Source organism: Haliotis asinina, chromosome 14 (assembly GCF_037392515.1).
Source record: "Haliotis asinina isolate JCU_RB_2024 chromosome 14, JCU_Hal_asi_v2, whole genome shotgun sequence".
In the NCBI taxonomy this organism is placed as follows: Eukaryota; Metazoa; Mollusca; class Gastropoda; order Lepetellida; family Haliotidae; genus Haliotis; species Haliotis asinina.
In genome coordinates this window covers 28,528,861-28,540,461 of record NC_090293.1, presented here as the reverse complement: position 1 = coordinate 28,540,461, position 11,601 = coordinate 28,528,861, and positions in this window count along the sequence as shown.

Here is an 11,601-nt window from a genome sequence, read left to right as displayed (position 1 = left end):
AGCTTAGTGCTTAAGACCTTCGCTCGTCTCTGATGACCCGGGTTCGATTCTCCACATGGGTACAATGTGTGAAGCCCATTTCTGGTGTCCGTGATGTTGCAATATTGCTAAGAGCGGCGTAAATCTAACCTCGCCAACAGTGTCACTTTAGAGTCTACATAAAACATAAAACTCCCAACTATTATTGAACCAGAACATACAAGTATCCTCCCGATGTATTTATCACACGAGATGATATTTTTGGTTAAGTTGGGGTTTTATCCATTGACATATTGGTTTACAATCGTACCATGTGATATATTGGCTTTAGCTGAAGGATTGTGTCAATCGAATACTGTGGAAATGATCATTAAACTGTTAATATTATATGACCTTATTCTCTATAAGTTCGTAACCTTAACAATTCCTAACTTTGATCGTAGCCAATGTGTTAAGAATGGACTTAAGAAGTTCGTCAGACTTCGCGCGAACGTTTCGAGAATCGCCAGCCTGGTCGGGTTTATGTAATCTTGTTTTATTCTCTTACCTCATGCCCTTTGTTCGTTAAAGCTTGGTAGTTTACAAACCGTCGCCACACAGTGGGAACATTGACAAACGGACAAAAATCCGTTTATTTTAATGTGTTGGGAACCGGTGAAGGTCCGGGGTAGAGTAGGCCTTCAGCAGCCCGTGCTTGCCAGAAAAGGCGACTATGCTTGTCGCAAGAGGCGACTAACGAGATCGGGTGGTCAAGCTCGCTGACTTGGTAAACGCGTGTCATCGGTTCCCAATTGCGCAGACCGATGCTCATGTTGTTGATCACTGGATTGTCTGTTCTAGACTGGATTATTTACAGCCATGCTGCTGGAATATTGCTGGGTGTGGCTTTCAACTAAACTCACTTAATTTGTTGGGGAGCTTTCATGTGTATGTGTGCCTAATCATCGACGGCTGGTAATATGCTGTAGTTTCGTGACCCTCTACCGTACAAGAAGTCAATACTCGTGGCTTTAAACCCAAGTTTGTCGTGCCGGAATATTTCTAGGTTTGTAAACACATCGCCCATGATTTTGCCTTCGGATGTCCGAACGTACCCCTGAAGATCCAGGTTAGAACTGATGTTCAGTAACCCATGCTTGTTGGAATTGGATGGTCTGATTCTGTAGTTTGGTTGACAATTGCCATCGGGTTCCCAGTTGCGCAGATCGATGCTCATACTTTTGATCACGGGGTTGTTTGGGTTGTTTCAATTATTTGAAGACCGTCCCCATGAAGCTGAAATATCCATGAGTGCGTAAACTCACTTAAGTCGAACTTACATCTCATCCAGTTGACACTGGCACTGAAGCACTGTTCAAAGCGGCAGCAAGCTGCTTTGTAGTTAAAACGTTTGCTCGTCACATGGAAGACCCACGTTCGATTCCCCAGATGAATGCAATGTGTGAAGCCTGATTTCGTTCTCCAGCTATTTTAAGCAGACTCAGACCTTGTCAAGTGTAACACTGCAATCCTTAAATTACTACCAATATAGGAGGAAAAGAACACATCCGGCCAAAGATAAATCAATGTATTGTCTTGGAATGATACAGATCTATTAATTCCACACTTGTGACTGTACCAGGCACGAGTCCTCACTGGACCACAACGAGAGTGTCGGTTAGAATATATCCAGGGGCGATAGGGTAGCCTAGAGATTCAAGCTCGTCGCGCCGAAGACCCGGGTTCGATTCCCGACATGGGTACAATGTGTGAAGCCCATTTATGGTGTCCGCCGCCGTGATATTGCTGGAATATTGCTAAAATCGACGTAAAACCAAACTCGATCACTCACCAGAATAGATCCAAACACTTGTTTGTCGAAAGGACAAAATCGTGACCCTGTGGTCATGTATGGTTTATAGTGAAAACTGACCCCAGCAAAAACGGCGAAAACAGAAATCGAGAAAACGGCCCCTAAGCTCAGAGAAAAAGGCTATTATAACAGAAAACCACATGTAGTTGACTTGTATGGCATGTGCCCTGGTGGTGTTGGAGGGTGTTCATTCTATTAATCACTTCTTTGTGTGGTCCAGAGTACCACTCTGTAGAGTTTAGGCACCACACTAGTCTTGATTACATATTTATTTCTTATCAGCATCTATTAACAGAAAATTTGCTGACATTCAACCATATATAGGTTACGTCCCTCGTTTATGAATTAATGAATCTTGTTAAGTGTCACTTCCCATGGGAGAGGGTGTCAGTGGGGTAGCCTAATGGTTAAAGTGTTCACTAGTCACGCCAAAGACCCAGGTTAATTTCCCCACATGGGTGCAGTGTGTAAGGTCCATATCTGGCGTCCCCAGCCGTTATATTGCTGGAATAGTGCAAAAGGCGGTGTAAAACTAAGCTCACTCACTTCATCACAATGGAATCGGTCAGTCCCTAACTTTAATGTAACAGTATACATGTGGCGTCACGAAGCTGGTATAGTGGCGATTGCTGCCAAAAACAACATTCTGCTACCTGTAAAACGACCGCAACTATAGCAACATCAACAGCAGCAGCAACAACAACAAAACAAACATTGATCATGTTAAAACATATGACGGTTCTGATCCGACTGCAGGAAATAAGCCATTAACACACGACTGGAATTCGCCAAGACTAATATGAAGAATTTGCATGTAGCTTGGATTATACGAAAACAATTCAATTACTAACAGAGTGCCTCAATAATGCCGCTCGTCTAATCGCTTGAAGCAGGCGGGCGAAATTGGTAAGACGTTGATCTGGAGAAGCATTGGCATACCGTATGGAGGAAATTGCCGTTGTAATCGTTCTTGTAGAGCTAACGCTATGATCAGGCATACAGGTTAATGAAATTGGTAATGGGTTCCCATAATGCAACAGAACGGAAATTATCGCTGGACAAATCGACCGACAATAGATGGCTTTTTCGGGGTTTAGTTTATTGAGCGTTTTAGCTTCAATTAGGCTATAACCCGAGTTGTATCTATGTCAATTGTACGTGGCCGAGGTGACTTTGTGGGAATACAGTTTTTGTAACAGTTGTGTGTATTTACTGTACTACGAGTTTGTACATGTTACTAGTCATCGAGTATCTAGTTATGCCAGTGTAACATGATAATAAGTTTTCAAGACAATGCTTTCTTTATAACATATTTCCCAAAGAACATAAAATACTCGTTCCCATGCATAACCCAATCAGTTTGTATATATATGGATACAAATGGTATTCTCATTAAGGAGCAGCTCAAACCATCGCAGTAATCTAAAAGAAGACTCGATTCCCGAAGTTGATTAATAGGACATCACTGCCTAACTGGGCATGGGTGACTTGGGTCTTGCAAACCAAAAAAAGAAAGAAAGAAAAAGAAGAAATTCAGCAGTATTATAGTAAGCTGTTTGATAACGTGTCCGGACCAACATCGAAACGTCACTAAATGCAAGAAGCAAAGAATTATCAAAGATTCAATATCTAGGCCAAGAACAGCTGAGATCCGGGCGTAACTAGGGGACATAACTTTACACATATAGGAAATAATGGCGCCTTATACAACCGTTAACCCCCACCGCGGTGGCTAAATGGATGCATGGCATGTGTTAACCATTCCAACTAATAGCTAAATTTTATTCAGTAATAAGGCTGTCAGATATCGCCGTTTCTTTCAATACTTTTCCATGGAAACATTCGAAATAATGTTGATAAAACTCCGTTAACCGCTGTTTTACCAAGGGATACGCCCTCATGAAGACCCGGGTTAGAATATTGATCTTCAAACGGTCACTACTAGCGAGACCTGTTGGCTGGCGACACGCTGCCTTTGATAATGCAAGTAGTTCATTTGCGTAGATGTGCTGATAATGGCAATCACTGGATTGTCCCATCCAGACTCGTCTACTGTATTCTTGTATACCACTGTGCTTTTGTTAGGTATAACGGCGATGTGGGACGACATGCATTCAACAAAGTCCTGGCGTGAACAACTGTTTAACACTCTCTTAGGTGACCCCTGAAGATCTGGGTTGCTTCTGGTAGGCGTCGCAACGGGGCCGTGTGGCGTTGATGCATTTTATCAGGGCTCATTTTCATAGATCGATACAGATAATTTCAATCACTGGATTGTCCGATCCAGACTCCATTACTTATAGAACGATGGTCTATACCTGGAATATTGCTGGGTGCGGTCTTTAACAGCCAACAGGAACACTTGTACGCGACTTGGAGAAGGCAAGGCGTTCTTCTACCCCACTGATCAGGGATATTATGTGTCTGTCGGGATGGTGGGGTAGCCTAGTGGTTAATGCGTTCGCTTGTGATGCCGTAGACCCGGGTTCGATTCCCCACATGGATACAAAATGTAAAACTCATTTCTGGTATCCCTCTCCGTAATAGGGATGTAATATTGCTAAAAGCGGCTTAAAATGAAAATGTCACTCACCTACATCTGTCCATGGCCGGGGTGCAACAGGCCTTCAACAACTCCTGCTTGCCATAAAAGGCAAGCCATGCTTTTCGCAAGAGGCGACTAACGGGATCGGGTGGTCAGGCTCGCTGATTTGGTTGACACGTGTCATCGGTTCCCCATTGCGCAGATCGATGCTCACGATGTTGATCACTGGATTGCCTGCTCCGGAATCGATTATTTCGACCGCCGCCATATAGCTGGAATGTTGCTGAGTGCGGCGTAAAACCATACTCACTCACTTTGCCAATAAATATCAATGTTTATATGTCATAAACTTCTAGTACGATGTAACATAAATAATTATAACTCATGAAAACGTAAGCGCTGTTCTAATCTATTTTTTTTTCAACTTAGTGTTTGCGTGCGTTCGTAGTTGTCCAAAAAAAGGCCAGCAAATATAGAAAAGATATATTTAGCTTTACGTTGTTAATTATCCTCGTATTTTTTCGTTCTCAGAGCAATACTGGCAGTGAGCAGTTAATTCGAGAAATTCAAAAATATCATACAATATTAATTCAATATCTGCTCACCTGAGCGATACAGTATGTCTTTAATGATAACATTAACAAAATATAAAACACATTCTGATTTCTCATTTCTGAAAGATATAAAATGATATCTGAATTATTTTATATTTTTCGTTCCATTATCATAACACACGTGAATTCAGACAAGATATTTCATTACAAATTCATAACTCATGGCCCAAACTTCGCGAATCACAAGGTCAAATTAATTCGTTTCTCGATAACAATGTCACCTTTAAATAGATAGCAATACTAACGGGTGGAAAAAACATAAACTTTGCGCTGAAAACAATAAACTTGACAGCAATAGTTTTCTGCAACATTTAGCCCACGTCTTATCATATGCTGCCGCTAATAAACTTAATTGAAAGAGTGTAAAAATAAAACACGGTGGTGTTATCTCAGCAACTTGTTCCCTGTCTATTAAAAATTCAAAAGCCAGGTTTGTGGAACTAATTTCTTGGATTATCAGGAAACAGCACCAACCTGCACCATAGTTATCACTGACAAGAGCATGAATGATAGATGTTGGTTTAATCCGAGATATGTAAGTACACGATGGTGTTCACCGAATGATTCCGTCGCACGTCGACGTGTGAAGACGATGTCTGATCTTCGTTTAAGAAGATCGTTTACATCGACAATGTCACGAAGGTGTAATGTACGACAGAGAATACTTACAAAACATTAAAATTTGAAGAGAAAGCAATACTACATAAGTGATTGGTTGAAATGTCTTAACACCAGTAACCAGACCCAATCCTTGCTTACAACGTCATTTATTAATTCCTAACTTATCTGTATACACATACATAATGTATCATTCAAAAAAAAAGGGGGGGGGGGGTATTGGGTTTACAAGACTGATAAAATGCAAATGATGGAGCCAAGGAGGAAACAGAGGAAGAGAAATTGAAGGAAAATTTCCAAATTCATTCCATTCAATTACTTTTTCTCATACACACTGACTGGCGGTATGCTGGCAAAATGGAATATCCCGGTTTTTTTAATGGAATATATATTAACATACATAATATTAGGGTTGCCTGCTAAGTATGTCATTCAAGCACTTGCAGATAGCTTACGTTTAAATTTTTAAAACACGACTGCTGTTGCCTTTCCTATATATCTAAGAATTAGGACGCAGAGTACAGAATCCGAGAATACGGTCTGGATTTCATCAAAAGGTTATACATGCCATGCTATACTTCAACCTCCGATTCTCGCCCAATACCCTCAGAAATTCAATATTAGTTTCATTTAGTTCAGAAACAACCGTCCATGATGGTGTCGTAGGCATAGTTAATTTTAATATTTATAAGGTGATAGTTTGTATAAACACGGTGTTGGATTTGTTGTACAAATATTTGCAGCCATTAAGTCACTTTATTATATTTTAACATTTAGACAGACTCGCATGCATAAAAGCCGTCATGCAGATTCGTCACACGCATATAGTCACGCTCGGGGAGCTTATTAATTATTCATATGGCTTTTGCATAGCTCTTGATTTCAATTACGTTGCTTTTACATATTTTTTGTTGTTTTATGTTAACAATGTGCCTACATGTATTGTTTCAACCCGAGCGTCGGGTTCAGTTGGGTAGCCTAGTAGTTCAAGCGTCCGCTCCTCGCTCCGAAGACCAGGGTCGATTCCCCTCACAGATACAATGTGAAGCCCATTTCTGGTGTTCCCCGCCGTGATGTTGCTTGAATGTTGCTTGAATGTTGCTTGAAGCGGCGTAAACCTATACCCTCTCATTCATCAGTGACTTCATTACTTAACCTGACAGGGAGTAACCTGACGTTACATTTATTTGTGGTGGATAATCTCTACAAAACAGTATAGCTGGTTATTGTAAGTCTACACAGGTATAATCTCTACAAGACAGTATAGTTGGTTATTCAACGTCTACACAGGTATGATCACTACAAGAGAATATAGCTGGTTATTGCGCGTCTACACAGGTAGAATCACAACAAGACATTATAGCAGGTTATTGTACGTCTACACAGGTAGAATCTCTACAACAGATTATAGCTGGTTATTGCACGTCTACACAGGCATTATCGCTACAAGACATTATAGCATGTTATTGTACGTCTACACAGGTATAATCTCTACAAGACATTATAATTCGTTATCCAACGTCTACGCAGGTATAATCGTGTTGAGTATTCCGTCACAAGGGATAACTATTAAAAATCACGAACTTAGAGGCATCTTTCAAGTAATGCCTGTTCTCATTTAATTAATGCATTTGAATTAGATTTGCTAAATGATTTATACATAGATAACGATTTTATTACTGGTAGTTTAGATTAGTAACTGTGATTGTTTGTGGCTGTACACTCAAAGTGGGTTAAAGCATTGTCGATGTATTGTCCTCCCGAGAGTGTACGTAAGTCCTGAAACATTCAAAGGAAATTTACATTTACCAACTGTTTTAAATGACGTTTTTTTTGTGATTTTAATTTTGGCTGCATTTGACCATAGTCGCCATCAGCTGAAAAGTTGATCCAGGTAGGGTCCATGCAGGTACCAAAACTACCGTAAAGTTCTCATGGTCCCTTGTATTGTGATCAGCCTTCAGTTGTTGGCGATCTATTGGCACTTTTTATTTTGTACTGTCCAAATAGTGCTATTACTTGTAACTTTCCCGGCTAGTTCTAGTTGTCATTGTGGTATTCTACTTGTTTCATTGTCCTTTGGCGATAGATTTTTTTTATTTTTATTTATCTTGTACACATATTCCATTTTAATGTCAAATGTTCTCTTCGTGATATTGCTGAAATATTGCGTATGTGACGGTAAATTTTAAAACACTAGCTCACATGGGGCTAATCTCTACCGGAGATTATAGCTGATTATTCTTCGTTTACACAGGGACTCAGGATGTGTGAACTAAAGACGGTTGGATATGAAATCTTTTCCCGAGGATAATTTTCTTTTCGTTAAGAAATTCGCGATGAAATCCCTAGATATAAACAATGTATTGTATGAATGTACGATGATATGTTTTGAGAAGAAAATTTGTAGCACATTTATACCACTCAAAAGAAATTAAAGAAGACCGGAATGTGTTATACGAATAAAGAGTAGAAACAGTGGATGTTCGTGGAAGCGGTTATAACATTGGCGTAAATTACTGTTGGCCTGCTTTACCGTTTGTATAGGCCTACACTATTATCAAAAGCAAACCTCAGAATGTGTTTTAAAGAGCACAAATTATCTGTAATGTGTGGATTCCCGTGTTTTTCACAATGCTATTCACGAAGTCAGGTCATTGCAAATGAGCAGATTTCGAGGTATTTTATGGAACAAAGTGTTAGTTACAAAAGATTTGAAGGACTCACCATTTCACGATTTACTGTTGTGAATTTCAGTGCTCTTGACCTACAGCTGATACGATGAATAAATTGAACGACGGTATGTTTTGAAAATCGATAAAAACATGTTATAGTGTGCAGGTTTTCAGCATGTATCTTAGTGACAAATTTTAATTTTCTGCTATTAGACTTGAGATATTCAGCCTATGCTCCTCTCGACCTACCGTACCTTCAGATCAACATCTCCATACTAGCACTGTTATCAGCCTGTTTCATTCCCCGTATGCATCATTCATATACGGGGATCCTTCAATGGACAATGTCTTGAAGGTGTCACTTTCTATCACGATTCAAGAGAAAAGGATAACCCGATTTATTTCAAGTAAAATGTAAACATTCCTTGAATTCCTACTTGTTTTATTCATACAATCAGAGGCGACGGATCTGAAAATGTGATATCAAAATTAATAAATGATTAAAACAATGATTTAAAAAGACAGGTTTAGAACTTGTTTGATAGGAAGACCTCGTTCTCCGTGGTTGCTCAGGCTTGAAATATTTTGTGACAGTTGACAGATTTGCAGTATAACCAGACATGATGAGAATGTAGATATTTCCATAAGCTGATTCTAGACGGGTTATTTTTTAATATTCTGAAATTATCTTCATTAATATTTCAGATCTGGAAATTCCTTCTAGTTTTCTAGCTATCTTTTTTTTCTCTCGAGGAAATATTTGAAGAATGTTAAGTTTTATCCTGGGTAGCTAAATTGTTGAGTTGGTTCCTACAGAAGGATCAATAATTCATTTAATTATAACACAAACAGTCAATTGGAATTACGCACGAAGGTACTTGGCGAGTGAGGCATGGGTTGGCGGTGTAATATCAGCACCGTGCGATAATTCGGTAAACCGGATTTACTTATCGAATTCGCTGCTAATCTATCAGCCTGTGGCCCACAGTTGGCCCGAATGTGGGATGGCCATGTGGTTAAACTGTTCGTCTGTCACGCCAAGACCCGGGTTCGATTGCTATTGCTGGAGTTTTACTAAAAGCAGTGTAAAACTAAACCGGCTCACTCACTCAACAAAGGGGTCTTGCAAATGAGGATATGATTCAGATTCAGAGTTAGATTGTGTTACACTGTTAAAAATCTGGATCACCCCACTTTAGGAAGGGTTCTTGATTACAGATTGGTCAGGTAGTCTTGCAGACTGTTGTGCGGAGTTGCGTCCCTTTCATGTTGAGTAATTTCAGATAACCCCCATGAAAAATGGCATTTCAATCTCGAAAGCAAGTCAAAAACAGAAAATTAAATATAAAACTATAAACTTACTGTGTGTGAATGTACAGGGCCTGAAATACTATAAAACATTTCATAAGGACACAAAGAAAAAAATCCAATTGTTAAAAAATGGTTTTCGATATGGCTTGTGTGGATCAGAATTTTTCTGAGATTAGATTATGTGTATCATCGATGCTATGATCCTCGGGGTTTTAACCTAAAATACCATGTTCCCATTTAGCGGACTTATGCACTTATGTGATGGTTGTTATACAGTTACAAATTAGATTACAAATACACAAACACGATAAAGTGAATTCTTATGAATAAATAACACATCAGTTAATAACTTAACAGACGAATTCCTATTTCATCGCCATCGCCATCACCATCACCATCACCATCACCATCACCATCACCATCACCATCACCATCACCATCACCACATGCCCTGTGCATAAAGCTCAGGTCACAATTAGGTGAAGTTAAGCAAAGGCGCGGACAGTGCTCCAATGGGTGACCATCAGCTTGACTCCTGAGAGTTTCTAGGACTTCAGTCCTGAACCACAATGAAGCACATGACACATGTGGTCTCACCTTGGGCAAGTAAGTTTGTTCAAAATTGTCTCTGTCCACCCAGCAGCAAATGGGTACCCGGTGGAATAAGTCATGTGACTATAACCTTCTAGTGCCTAACAGGCAGCTTGGGTTAACCAGGGTAATAGGTAATGCCCGCTTTGGCTGTTAGTGCTATGAGCATTCACCCAGTTAATGAGTTTGGCGCAATATAAATGCACATATTATTGTTGTATTATAAAAACTGTCACCGAAACCAAACAGGTGGCATTTGCCAGCACAGTGATGCAATATGGAATACAAGAGACAATATTTATAGAGATTGCGTAGATGGATGCTCATAATTAGATTTTCTGATCCAGACAGATTGAATATTTCTCTGGGCAGTGTCCCTTGGTGACCAAACATTAGATATTCTGGAAGAGGATCTAGGATTTGGTAAGTGAGAGACTGTTCTTGTAATTTCTTGAAGACACACAATGTTGTTTTACTGAAAAGTAGGATCAACGGCCTAAACATGCTCCCAGCAATTAGGATATGATGACATGAATGAACCAAGTCTTTCATCATGGAATGCTGAAGATCAGTTCTAAATGGAATCTTCAGGGGTTCCCATGCATATACCACTTAACTCACGGTTGTGCAATGATACGTCCTTATTAACATTTCAGAACTATGGCTCCATTCCACACAAGATGTGAAGACAATTTGTGGTGTCCCCGCTGTGATGTTGCTGGAATATTGTTAAACGCCATGTAAAACCTTATTCAGAACCATTTGTCCCAAGAAAGTTGGTACCTGTTATAATTTTGCCCTTCAGTAAGCCATGCTTGTTGTAAGAGACGGGTAACTGGTGGTCAGACTCGATGTCATCAATTCCAAGTTGCACAGATCACATGCTGTTGATCACTGGATTGTCTGGTCCAAAGACAGCATTAAAAGCATTAAATTCTCATTATATCACTGTGGTATGGCACTGTAAAGTTTGAAGGTCATGATAGAAATAAGGTTTAACATTTTGTAGGTCTGAAAGATGCCTGTGTTCTCCACATATTAAATCATGCAGAGCTAGACGGCCAAACCATGGGTAATGAGAAATAAACGATTTCCAATATGGCTGTAGTGGCGACCATCTGTAAAATCTGATCATGAACTTTATGTTGAAGAGTTAATACCATCATTGCAGGGATTATACATGCAAAATTCGAAGAACTTCTTGGCAGGGCTTGCATGGTTTGTTAAAACAATGATGTCCCGAACTTGCTGAGGAAGGTTAACATGGTGTCCTGATATTGATGAGGAAAGTTAACATGGTGTCTTTACATCACTGAGACAGGTAAACAAGGGGTTCTGGCATAATCTGAAGCACACTGACATGGTGTCCTGACATTGGATGAGATAGGTTAACATTGTGTCCTGATATTAGTTGTG